Genomic DNA, 12,343 nt, shown 5'->3' with positions numbered 1-12,343 from the left:
TCTCCACAGACTGGCCACTAATCCCAGTGTACCCCCAAACCAGAAGGTATCCCCTACTCTCCCCACATTCAAGCCATCTGCAAGTTTTGTGGGCCCTACCCCAGAATATGTCCAGAGCCCCCTCATGCTCCCCAGCTCCACACCCAGGATCTCAGATTCCCAGCCCCTGCCCAGCAGACCTCCAGCAGCTTCTGCCTGGCCATGGTGGTGACTTCCTGGCTGGTCTCCCAGCGTCCACCTGCTGGCCTATGGTGTATTCTCCACATGGCAGCCAGACGGAACCGTGTAACACCTGCATCTGATCGTGTCATTTCACATCAGGCCTTCTGGAATCTTTGATGATAGAATTCAAGCCCTCATACCCTCATTCACCAAACTCTGGGCACAGAGCTTGCTTTCTGTCCTCTCAACACAGAGCGCCCCTCCCCCTCCCCCCCCCCCCCCAGCCTCAGGCCTTAGCACCTGGCATTTCCTCTGCTGCTGCACACAGGCCTCCCTGGCAGCTCGTGCACCACAGCGCCCACACGCTCCCCCTTCAGTTTCCAGCCCATCAGTGTTACTGTGTTGGCAAAACTTACCACTACTCGCGGAATGCTAGTCTCTGGAAGTCAAACTTGGCTTGTCTTATCTGAGAACACCAGGGTACTTAATTAGCACTGTACCTGGGCACACAGTAGGTGCTCAATGCATGCACATTACCAGCATTAGGCGCTTAGGACTCACTGAATACACGGCCAGTTGCAAAATCCTCCTTAGAAATCACTGCCTTAAATCCAGTTAAGAAATGGGCAGAGGATCTGAGTGGACACTTTTCCAAAGACATCCAGACGACTAACAGACACATGACAAGATGCTCAACATCACTCCTCATTGGGGAGACACAAAACCACAATGAGATAATCACCTCACACCTGTCAGAATGGCTAAAATTAACAGAAGAAACAACAGGTGTTGGCAAGGATGCAGAGAAAGGGGAACCTTCCTGCACTGTTGGTGAGAATGCAAATTGGTGCAGCCTCGGGAGAACAGCATGGAGGGTCCTCAAAAGTTCAGAACAGAACTACCCCACAATCCAGCAAATGTCCACTGGCTGAGGAATGGATAAAGAAGATGTATATATGTACAATGGAATATTACTCAGCCACCAAAAAGTGAAAGCTTGCCATTTGCAATGACATGGATGGAGCTAGAGGGTATTATGTTAAGTGAACTAAGTCAGAGAAAGACAAATACCATATGATCTCACTCATCTGTGGAATTTAAGAAAGGAAACAGTTGAACATATGGGAAGGGGGTGGGAGGAGGAGAGAGGGAAACAAACCAGAAGATTCTCTTAACAGAGAACAAACAGGGTTGATGGAGGGAGGTGGGTGGGGGATGGGGTAGATGGGTGATGGGCTTTAAGGAGGGCCCGCGTTATGATGAGCGTTGGGTGTTAAATGTAAGTGATGAATCACTGAATTCTTCTGAAACCAATATTGCACTATATGTTAACTAAAATTTAAAGGAGAGGGGCGCCTGGGTGGCTCAGTCGTTAAGCGTCTGCCTTCGGCTCAGGTCATGATCCCAGGGTCCTGGGACATCGGGCTCTCTGCTCAGCGGGAAGCCTGCTTCTCCCTCTCCCACTCCCCCTGCTTGTGTTCCCTCTCTCGCTGTGTCTCTCTCTGTCAAATAAATAAATAAAATCTTTAAAAAAAAAATAAAAAAATAAAAAATAAAATTTAAAGGAGAAAAGAAAAAAGAAATCACTGCCTGACAGCTCGAATAACTAGGAGTGTAAAAACGCAGATTCCTGGGCCCACCTCTGTTCAACCGGAATCCCCAAGGGGGAGGGAGTCACCTGAGCATCCGCAGATGGGAGCAGGCTGGGGGAGGTTTCCTAGCGCTGCCATGTCCATGGGAGCTTATTTCCCAGACCCACTAATTGGTAGCCTCTGGGTCCCCCTCCCTGCTTTGCCCTCCAGCGGTGCGACCAATTTTAAACAACAAGCAAAAAGTGGAGATGCCGGGGATTGAACCCGGGGCCTCATACATGCAAAGCATGCGCTCTACCACTGAGCTACATCCCCTTGTGGTGAATTCTTTTTCCTCAGAATGAGGATATCGGAAGCCGCATCTTCGTCCCTTTTGCATGTTTCTTCCTTCGCAGAGGTTCAGTGTCTCATTGATTCCGAAAGGCCTCTTTGCGCCCAGGAAAGCCCATCGGCCAGGGGCGCCAGGGACTTCATCCGTAAAAACCCCAGGGGAGTGGACAGGTGCAGTGGCAGGACAGCGCTATGTCTATATGAATTGATCCAGACAATCTCTAGTATAGCTCATCCTCGTTAGTATAGTGGTGAGTATCCCCGCCTGTCACGCGGGAGACCGGGGTTCGATTCCCCGACGGGGAGGCTAGTCAATCGTTTTAACAGTAAAACAGGTTTTCCTGGCTATCTTGGGCGTTACGGGAGCATGCTACAGCGTACTCAATAGGTTCCTTCTTACGTATAAAATATGTGTATATTGTGAGTGTGTTATTACTTCTAATTCTGACGGGCATCACAGTAACGATAACAGCTCTTACCGTGCACCGGCGGGCGTTGACAAGCAAAGGTGTGCACCCCTGTGATAAGGGCAGGGGCTATCTGGTCAGGTCAGGCAGGTGAGGAAGTGCACGCAGAGAGCAGCTCCGAATCTTGCCCAAGGTTGCATCAATCACAGTCTTCTTGGGACACTGGTTACCTCTGGAAGGTAGGACTGGCTTTGGTGGGAACCACTCTCACCTTCCATTCTGTACCTGTTTGCACTGTTTGAATTTTATTTTTCTCCCTCCCTCTCTCCCTCCTTTCCTTCCTTCCTTCCTTTTTCTCTTCTTTCCTTCCTTTATTCCTTATTCGATTTTTACCAAAATGATACACTTAAATGGTTTTTAAAGAACTACAGAGGTAGGGGTTGCACAGCATTGTCAGTGTACTAAATGCTACCAAATTGTTTACTTTGAAATGGTTATTTTTATATTTTGTGAATTTCACCTCAATTTAAAAAAAATACTTAAAAAAAAAGATCAAGACTCGTTTGGGGAAGAAAGGAATGGAAGGGGTGGATGGGAGTGTAAATGGCTTCAGCCCATTCAGAAAGCGCCTGGAAAGCTGTACATTCCACCATCTAACTTGATGATCCCATGCATGAAATTTTGCCTCTAGGGAAAGGATGCAAAAGGAAAAGCCTAGGTACAAACAACCTTTTGCTTGGTTTATTTTGCTTCTTAGCATTGTTATTATACCAAATATCTGGTTAGTGTATTTGTGACTGGGCCAGGGGGTCATTAGGTGCTTAGCAAAAACACTTATTAAATGACTTCATCATGAAGCCTCCCCACTCCACATCCTCTCCCAGACATCACTCCCCTTCCATTTCCCAAAAGGAGGGGAAGCAGAGAGCCCCAAACCTGGACGACAACCTTTTGATTTCTTCATGCCTTGAAGCTGAGCAGGTGCCACAGGTACGGCGGCCATGCTTGGAGCCGGATCCGAGTCACTCACTGCCCCGAGGAAAGTCACAATCCGGCCAATGTGTCCTCCATACGCCTTGGCTGGTCAGCGTCCCTGTCACACCTTAGGCTGCTTGGGGAGTTGCACCCAAAGGGTGACCTTGTTCCTATCACAAAGGAGGGAGCTTGAGAAAGTGGAGTTCCCAGCCGGGTACCTACCGTTCGTTCATCCATTCATTCGTTCATTAATTCAAAAGATATTTATTAAGCACCTACTACGTGCCAGGCACTGTTCTAGACCTTGAAGGATACAGAAGTGACCCTCAGGGGTCTGTCATTTTAACTGGGCAGACAGAGAATGGACAAGGAAAAACAATATCTAAGCTAACAGTAAGCAGTAAGGGGCTGGGGTCGTGCTGGGAGGCGTGAATGGGGAGGTCGTCTCGGAGGCGGTGACCTTGAAGGACGAGAAGGAGTAGATGCCTGCGAGCCTGGCAGGCATGGGTCCCTGCTGGTCCTGCACTCCCCGCATCGATCCCCAGGCGGAGCACCCAGGGCTGGCAGCGCGACCAGGAGGACCGGAGCGGAGCTCAGCGACACCAGCAGCCGAAATAGCTCAGTTGGGAGAGCGTTAGACTGAAGATCTAAAGGTCCCTGGTTCGATCCCGGGTTTCGGCAGCTCCGTCTTTTTCCCAAGTGAAAAGGGGTTAAAAAAACAACACATGAAGAGACGAGGAGAAAAGAGACGGCGTCAATTCTTTCCAATCAGTTAACGGGTTTCAGTTTATTTAAAAAAGCTCCGAGCAGTATCCATGGGAAACCGGAGCGGAGGGAAACTTCCTTGCAATCTGGGGAATTCCAGGAAGGCTGTGTTTTTCCTGACTCCTTTGCTCCTATTCCCTAAACGTGTGCTAATCTGTTACATGTTTGCCGTATGCAGGCATCAGCAAACATGTAACAGATTAGCACAGTTTATTAATTTCTGTTCCCCGAATCCTCGCGACTGAATTAAGGGCGGAGCGGTATCTCTACAGCCTAAGACGGAGTTAAATCGAGGGGGACTTTTGTTCTTCAGTTTTGAAGAAAGAAGAAGAAAACATGGCACCCTTTGGTGTGTATTGATACTCAGCGGAATTTGAATGTGCCTTAAAAAGAGCACCTGAAGGCGCCCTGACAGAGCCGGTCCTCGTTAGTATAGTGGTGAGTATCCCCGCCTGTCACGCGGGAGACCGGGGTTCGATTCCCCGACGGGGAGGCTACGGAGTCTTTTTATCCTCTCTTCATATTTTTTCCATTTTTCTCCCAAACTAAATTCTTCCACTTTTGCAGAAACGCCTTACTCTGGGAAAATCAACCTGACTAGCCGTCGAGATTCGGTCTGGCGGGCGTCCATCGAGGACCCGGCTGCAGTCACTGTCCAGCTCCCTAGTGTCACATGGTTAGGAGAAAGAGGACCAGGTTCTCGCCCTGCCGCGGTATTTCCACGCCCTGCATGCCCACAGCGCGGCTGCGAAGGGCTCGGTTTGGACGGTGCTGTCCCCGAACAAGACTGCCAACTTCCGAGGCCAGGAAATGCTCCTTCTGTCGCAAATAATTCCATCCTCTTGTATCTCGCTCGCGGCCCAGGCTGGCCCTTAAAAAAAGGTTTATGGGTTTCAGGCAGGAGGTAGGGGGACGCTGCACTGAAACCTCTTCTTGTCTTAACTCCGTTGCAGACTCCTTCCTGAGTAGCCATCAGCCTTCCCAGGCTCCTGCTCTTTCATTTGTTTGTCTGGGTTCTCCCCACACCCCCACATTCATTCTGCAAATATTTACCGAATACTTACTAGGTGCCAGGCACTGTTCTAGGCACTGGGGCTGTAGCAGGAACCGGAGTGGCCCGACCCCTGCCCTACTGACACAGACAATAAATAAATGCTATAAAAACAGTGTCCCAGAGTGATAAATGCTGTGAAAACAAAACAAAACAAATGGGAGGGTGTACTAGGGAGTGTGTGGAATGGGCAGGCCCCATTAGTGAGGTGTCCAGGAAGGGCCTGCTGAAGACCTGGACAATGAGAAGAAGCCACTCACCAGAAGATCTGGGGAGCACCCCTGCTGGCAGAGGAAAGGGCAAGTGCAAAGGCCCTGAGGTGCAAAGAAGGGGTCGTGCCTGCGGAACAGCAAGGAGGCAGGTGTGCCCACGGGAGGGGGAGAGAAGGAAGCGATGAGGTCAGAGAAGTGGATCAGAGGGCCTTAAAGGCCAGACTAAGGAGTTTGGATTTGACTTTAGGGTTTTATGCAGAGAGGAAACACAATCGGGTTTGTTTTGAGCAGAGTAGTGTGGCAAGAGAGAAAACAGGGGCATCTGCTGAACCGAACACAATCCCTTAGCTTGTTACCAAAGCGTGTCCAAAATGTCACCTATGGCCAAGGCCTCTCCCCACCAGAGTTCACATAATAACAACGGCATTTACCATCCTGAGAACCCACACTCTGGCCAGACCTTGTAGCAGGCGCTGTTCTAAACGTTCCGTGCATAGCTGCTCAATGGCCGCACCCACCCCAGGGAGTAGGCACTACTCAGATCTCCATTTTATGGATGAAGCCCAGGGAGGTGAGGATATGAAATCACAGCTCCTGGTCTGGTGTCCTGGGCTCCAGCTCAGTTAGGCCTTTACCCGAGGAGGGTGTCAGGCATCAGCCGGCCATAAGGGAGCTGACTGGACCAAGGTGGCAGGACAGTTCGGGGTGTGTTCTCCCCATCAGAGTAAGTGACTGTTTCCCGCCAGGAAAGCTCAAGCGCTGGTGGAAAGAGGTGAAGCCCCTGTTTTCTGCTCTCTCCTTGCCTTCAACCGTTCCTTCACCCCTGAGTGACCCCCTGAGGACTCGGAGGATGTGACATAGACATGTTCTCTCCCCTGCGGTGCTTCATAAGCACTCTGCACAGCTGTGCTAAGTGACAGTTAAAAATGGTTCTTTTCAGTGGGCTATGCAAAGCGATTCCTCCCTCAAAGCCATGATTCTGGAGCTGGATCTGTTTCTTTTTAATTTGCTTATTTTTATATTTAGAAGAGTTCTCTGGGAGGGAGGCAGGTCTGCAAACCTCAAACTTACTGAAGACTGGATACTTTTTATTAAGTCTTTTAATTTCAGTATAGTTAACATACAGTGTTACGTTTGTGTCAGGTGTACAATGTAGTGATTCAACACTTCCATACGTCACCCGTCACCCGGTGTGCATCACGGCAGGTGCGCTCCTTAGTCCCTCCCCATCACCTATTTCTCCCTGGAATGGTTTTAAGGAACAGGGAGCCAGACATTTCTGGATAGTGGTGTAATCAGGGCAACACCCTTATTTATTGGAAAGAAACTCATTTTCCTTCCCTTCTTTTCCGTGATGAGCAACATTCAAAAATAGGTCAATTTCCCTTTGTTCCTTAGTCCTGATATCAGCTAGAATTTCAGTTGCAGGGGTATACAGAATGGGCCTATTTGGGAACATTTATTTTGGTTTGCTTATGCTAAACTCCAACACACATTTAATTATACAAAATTTTAACTTAGGAAAACAAGAAAAAAAAAATCTTAAGTATAGAGTATAGCAGAGAATTTCAGAAAGCAAGGTAAAAGGGGAGGGGGATGTAGCTCAGTGGTAGAGCGCATGCTTTGCATGTATGAGGCCCCGGGTTCGATCCCCGGCATCTCCACCATGCTTTTTTCTGGTTCTTATTTTCTATTCCTGTTCTTCATCATTAAAGCGCCATTTATGTGATTATTACTCCTCTAATCACTACTTGGAGGTGAGATTTTCACGATAGGCATGATCCTGTTTCTGAAACCCATAACACTCCTGATGTACTTTTGTTGGAAGAGGCTAAGGGGAGCTGTTAGAGGACAAATGCGACAGCAAAGATCACCTGATGACTAAAACCACAGTGAGAAAGATCAACCGGGGAGGTCACGGTCCTTTTCCTGGCACTGTGACTGCAGTTAAAGGCCCCCAGCACTGGTGACTGATTCCTCGCCATCAGAGGGCAAGTATGGAAGGTCTGACTGTGTTGGCCCTTGCCCTTTATTTGTGCTGTTAATAACCAACCAGCTTGGGAGTGACCCAAAAGGAAACCAGCATTCCTGGCAGGCAGGAGTTTGTTTCCTGCTTCATCAGCAACAGGGCACTAATGAATGAATGAATGAATGAATGGTTTTGATGCACATTCTGTTCATGTTTATATTTACACATAATCTGTATTTTATCATTAAAGATCAAAGATCAAAGATGTGGGGCACCTGGGTGGCTCAGTCGTTAAGCGTCTGCCCAGGGTCCTGGGATGGAGCCCCGCATTGGGCTCCCTGCTCAGCGGGAAGCCTGCTTCTCCCTCTCCCGCTCCCCCTGCTTGTGTTCCCTCTCTCGCTGTGTCTCTCTGTCAAATAAATAAATAAAATCTTTAAAAAAAAAAAGATCAAAGACGTATTTTATTAAAAGAAGAGATCCTATTGCATTCTGTGGGTCCCATTCTTTGTCTGCAGTAATAATGAATTCCTCACCCATCAAATCCTGTATCTCATGTGACTTGGCCTCATATTTTAAAGCATAAAAACTTCTCATCTTAGATGTGGGGGGACGTGACTCTTTGCAAAGTGTTCACTTCTGAGATGAAACTGAAATTTGTGAGATGACTCACACGCGGGGTGATGGCATTTTGGTGAGCTTCTGTGAAGGTTATTTCTCTCCAAATGTCAACAAGGTTTTAAGGGAACAAAATGTTGAGGTAATTTCTAAAGTTATCAGGCCTAACATGAAAGTAATTATATGCTTCTCTTTTTACTTTGTATCTTATAATTAAATATTTCTAATAGCACACTGACAAGCACACACACCATGAGGCATGTTGGGAAATGTAGCTGCCTAGAAAAGCTGTAGTGAATCCTTGAAAAATATGTCTTTTTCAACTATTACATTTTATTTTACACTTAAAAAAACCCAAGCTCATTATATGACATCGCTGGAGTAGTCAAATTCAAAGAGACAGAAAGTAGAAGAGTGGATGCCAGGTGCTGGGGGAAGGGGGAATGGGGAACTTTTTTTTTTTTTTTAAGATTTTATTTATTTATTTGAGGGGGGTGGAGAAAGAGAGAGGATCTCAAGCTGACTCCACACTGATTGTAGAGCCCGCTGCAGGGCTCAATCCCCTGACCCGGAGATCGCAGCCTGAGCCAAGATCAAGAGTTGGAAGCCCAATGACTGAGCCACCCATGTGCCCCAGGGAGATTTTTTATTATTTATTTTTAAAGATTTTATTTATTTGAGAGAGAGTGTGTGAGTGAGAGAGCACAAGCAGGGGGAGCAGCAGAGGGAGAAGGAGAAGCAGACTCCCCGCTGAGCAGGGAGCCCGATGTGGGACTTGATCCCAGGACCCTGAGATCATGACCTGAGCCGAAGGCAGGCCAGCTGAGCCACCCAGGTGCCCCACAGGGAGCTTTTTTAAACGGGGACAGAGGATCAGGTTTCCAAGATGAAAGAATTCTGGAGATGGATGGTGGTGATGGTTGCACAACAATGTGAATATTGAAGGGTAGTAGCATATGCCAGCTCCAAATATGCCACTTCGATATTACTTTGAGCTGAAGTCACTTGAAAAATAGCAGATAGGAGGAGAGGATGTCTGTGAACTCCCTTTTGTCCTACATGCAGATCCTTCCAACAGGCTCAGCGGTTGTAGAACCCCTCCCCGGAGCTTCACCAACCAGGGAAGACTGGCTCCTGTCACAGGAGAGGAGACTAGAAGTAATGCTGTAGGACAGACTTTAGGGTTTGAAGCCGATGGCAAAGAAAGAATTCTTGAGACGTCTTTGGTGCAAAAAGGTGGTTTTATTAAAGCACAAGGACAGGACCCGTGGGCAGAAGGGTCATGAGGAGTGGCCCATCATATACTTTCAAGTTGGGAGGGGGTTAGGGATAGCTTAAGTCTCTAATGAATTTTGGAAGCAAGGTTTCCAGGACCTTGAGGGGGCTAGCTATTGTTGGGAAAAGGTCATTTATTACCGTCTAATAAAACCTTAGTCATGAACCCCTTCAGATGTATATCGGTGGGCCATATGCTTGGGGGGTGATTGCCAACACATATCTTGGGGGTTTAGAGATAAAGGAAATTTCTAAAGAAATTTTTACATGTTAAAGTAGACTTACAGGATCCTGGGAGGTGGGGGTCTGGCTAGGATTGTCTTTTGCCCTCAGCAAAGTATCAACTTCAAGGCAGCTGAGTCCCTAGAGGAATGTCACTCTGCTTGTTTCAAGGACTTGTCAATGGACTATAGGTAGTAAGGAAATTTAATAATTTTTCTTCTGTCTTTATTTCCCACATCAGTTAAACACTAAACTGTCACAAACTATCCTACCTCCCATCTCTTCTATTCATCTTTCCTAAAAACCATTTACTTTCCGCTGAGAGGCCTATATTCCCCTTCTCTTTCCCTATTAAGATGGTATTTAAGCCTAACTTCTAAAACCACCTCTGAGTTATTCATTTTCCCCTGGGTATCTCCCATGTATACTTGAAATATACATGTTAATGAACTTCTGGGTTGTCTTTTTTTTTTCTCTCTCTCTCTCTCTTGTTTATCTGTCTTTCATTACAGGGGTCTCAGCTAAGAACTCAGAGGGTAAAGGGAAAATGACTCCCCCCCCCCCCCCGCAGCATACCTAACACGACCGAACTGTTCGCTTAAAAATGGTTAAGATGGTAAATTTTGTTATGTGTATATTTTGCCACAACTTAACAACGAATTAAGAACAAAACAAATCCACTGTTGACTAACTTCTCAATCTTCCTAAAGTAGGCAAATTTGGGGACTGGAACTGAAGTCTGATTTTCTGCCTGGTGGAGGATGAAACTGGTTATTTTTAAACTGGAGCAGCCAATGCTCTGCCACACAATGCAAATGCACTCATGTAAACAGGAGAAAGAAGAGTCCCTTGGGCTCCCCGCCCAAATCCGCCCCCCCCGCCCCGCCCCAAGCTGCAGATACCTTTAACTACCTTTTATGGTTATATAACCAATGACAAAGCAAGGCAAACATTTCCCAGCCAGCTCTTGATTTCACTCTTTGTCTTGGGGGGGGAAATGTTTGCTGATCCTTGTGCTCTTGGACTTTCTCATGACGCTGAGTTAAGTCCCATACATGGTTGTGACCTTCAGGGGAACTGAATCCTTCAGGGAAGGAAGAAAGGCAGGCAGACAAGCAGGCACCAGGCACCCCCACATCCCTCCCTACAGCAGCCCAACACCCAGGCCCTTTGTGAGCTCAGCCCATCACGTGCTCACTCCTGCCCACCAATCCCGCCCTGTTGCTGGGCCTGTCACTCTTCCATTGGTGCCAGTTCTGAACCAATCTCTTCTGGGGCGCTTGCAAAGGACGGATCTGTGGGTGGAAGGAACTGAAAATGGATCCAGTGACTCACCCTGCATCTCGCACATTCTAGCACATTACATTCTAGGTCAGGAGATTTTAGGTTTCAGGGACGTGACTTGATACCCAATTCCCGGGTCCAAGTGGGGCATGTAGGTTTTGGGAGGCCTTCTCAGCAAATAGAAAAGCAGTTGTAATGAGGACAAAATTCCTCTGTAGGGCAGGGTTTCTCAACCTCCTTGGCATTACCGACATTTGGGGCTGGGTGATTGTGTCGTAGGGGACGAGCATCTCCGACCTCTGTTACCAAATGCCAGTGGCACTTTCTCCTCCCCACTAACACCACTGTTGGGACAACCAAAAATGGTCTCCAGACATTGCCAAATGTCCACCGAAGAGCCGAGTCCCTCCTGGTTGAGAATCACTGCTCTAGAAATAAACACCAGCCACTTGCCTCACTTTCTCTTCCCCTCCCTGTCACCTCAGTGCCCTTGGACAAATGTTTACTTCTATTTCCTCTCACACAACCCATTGTTGGACTTAAGGAATGAAGGGGTGCTTCCGAGTTTTTTTTTTTTTTTTCCCTGCTAGAGACAACATCAGTGTTCTCAGCTCCTAAGACTGTTGTTTTCTCCTTGCAGATAACCCTGGACCCACTTCCCACCCTCTGAGCCTCTCTTCTTCCTCCTTCCTCCTCTTCTTCCTCCTCTCCCTCCCCTGCCTCTGAAATCAGGCCTGTTTTTCTCTGTACCTTTTGGACTCTGGAAAAAGCTATGTCACAAAGCTCGTGACTCAGCCTTTAAACAACATGAATCATGAGGCTGCCAAAAGCGAGCAGGGTGTGTCGTATGAAGCCAAGCCTGGTTACCTTAGAAAGAACCTCGGTGTTCTGGTTCTCTGAAACTTCTGCCTGAAATTTGGGGAGAAATACCCCTATAAAGAGCCTCCATGTTTTGTTCCTTTAAAACCTCTTTCCAGAAATAACCTTCACAAAAATCTGGATAGGAAGTGACTGGGGTCTCCTGCTAACCTGAAAAATGATATTTTGTTTTTACTGTTCCTTTTAATTTTCCAGTAACCAATTCATTCTCTTTGAAAAATGTTAAAAATTGCACAGATTAGTCTATTTTGAACGTTCCTCAGACCTTTTTCAAAAATACCTACATACATGGGTCACCGAAGACAATACATAGCAGTTTTGTTTTGATTCACATTTTAAGAAAGTTTAATACAATGTTCATAATTTAAAACAGGAATGAGTCTTTTTTTTAATGGCAGAACATTTTTTAGGCAATTTTTCTTTTTTGGAAGGCTTTGAGGATGGAAATTAAAAGATCTTTCCCCCCTCTATATTGTAGAAATGGGGAATATTTCTAGAAGATTCCAGAAGGGGCAGTGGCTGGGGAATTGAGCATGAGGTAAACTTTTCACTGTAAACTTCCAAAAACCTCTTAAGTTTTCACCATATTATATTTTTAATATTCA

General features: G+C 47.0%; 1 long non-coding RNA gene and 5 other non-coding genes across 6 annotated transcripts; 5 read left to right on the top strand and 1 right to left on the bottom strand.

Moving 5' to 3' along the window:
- Nucleotides 1-1,997: 1,997 nt before the first annotated feature.
- Nucleotides 1,998-2,069, bottom strand: TRNAA-UGC (transfer RNA alanine (anticodon UGC)). The gene has a single exon. It is a non-coding gene; the product is annotated as a tRNA-Ala (tRNA).
- A 249-nt stretch (nt 2,070-2,318) lies between these two features.
- TRNAD-GUC (transfer RNA aspartic acid (anticodon GUC)) lies at nt 2,319-2,390 on the top strand. The gene has a single exon. It is a non-coding gene; the product is annotated as a tRNA-Asp (tRNA).
- A 1,684-nt stretch (nt 2,391-4,074) lies between these two features.
- TRNAF-GAA (transfer RNA phenylalanine (anticodon GAA)) lies at nt 4,075-4,147 on the top strand. The gene has a single exon. It is a non-coding gene; the product is annotated as a tRNA-Phe (tRNA).
- LOC118528520 (uncharacterized) lies at nt 4,076-5,398 on the top strand. The gene is made up of 2 exons (XR_004913704.2): nt 4,076-4,669; nt 4,799-5,398. It is a non-coding gene; the product is annotated as an uncharacterized LOC118528520 (long non-coding RNA).
- Nucleotides 4,653-4,724, top strand: TRNAD-GUC (transfer RNA aspartic acid (anticodon GUC)). Its single transcript has one exon. It is a non-coding gene; the product is annotated as a tRNA-Asp (tRNA).
- A 1,688-nt stretch (nt 5,399-7,086) lies between the features above and the next one.
- TRNAA-UGC (transfer RNA alanine (anticodon UGC)) lies at nt 7,087-7,158 on the top strand. The gene has a single exon. It is a non-coding gene; the product is annotated as a tRNA-Ala (tRNA).
- Nucleotides 7,159-12,343: the final 5,185 nt, after the last annotated feature.

This window comes from Halichoerus grypus, chromosome 13, assembly GCF_964656455.1.
Source record: "Halichoerus grypus chromosome 13, mHalGry1.hap1.1, whole genome shotgun sequence".
In the NCBI taxonomy this organism is placed as follows: domain Eukaryota; kingdom Metazoa; phylum Chordata; class Mammalia; order Carnivora; family Phocidae; genus Halichoerus; species Halichoerus grypus.
This window is presented reverse-complemented; position numbering and strand designations above follow the sequence as displayed.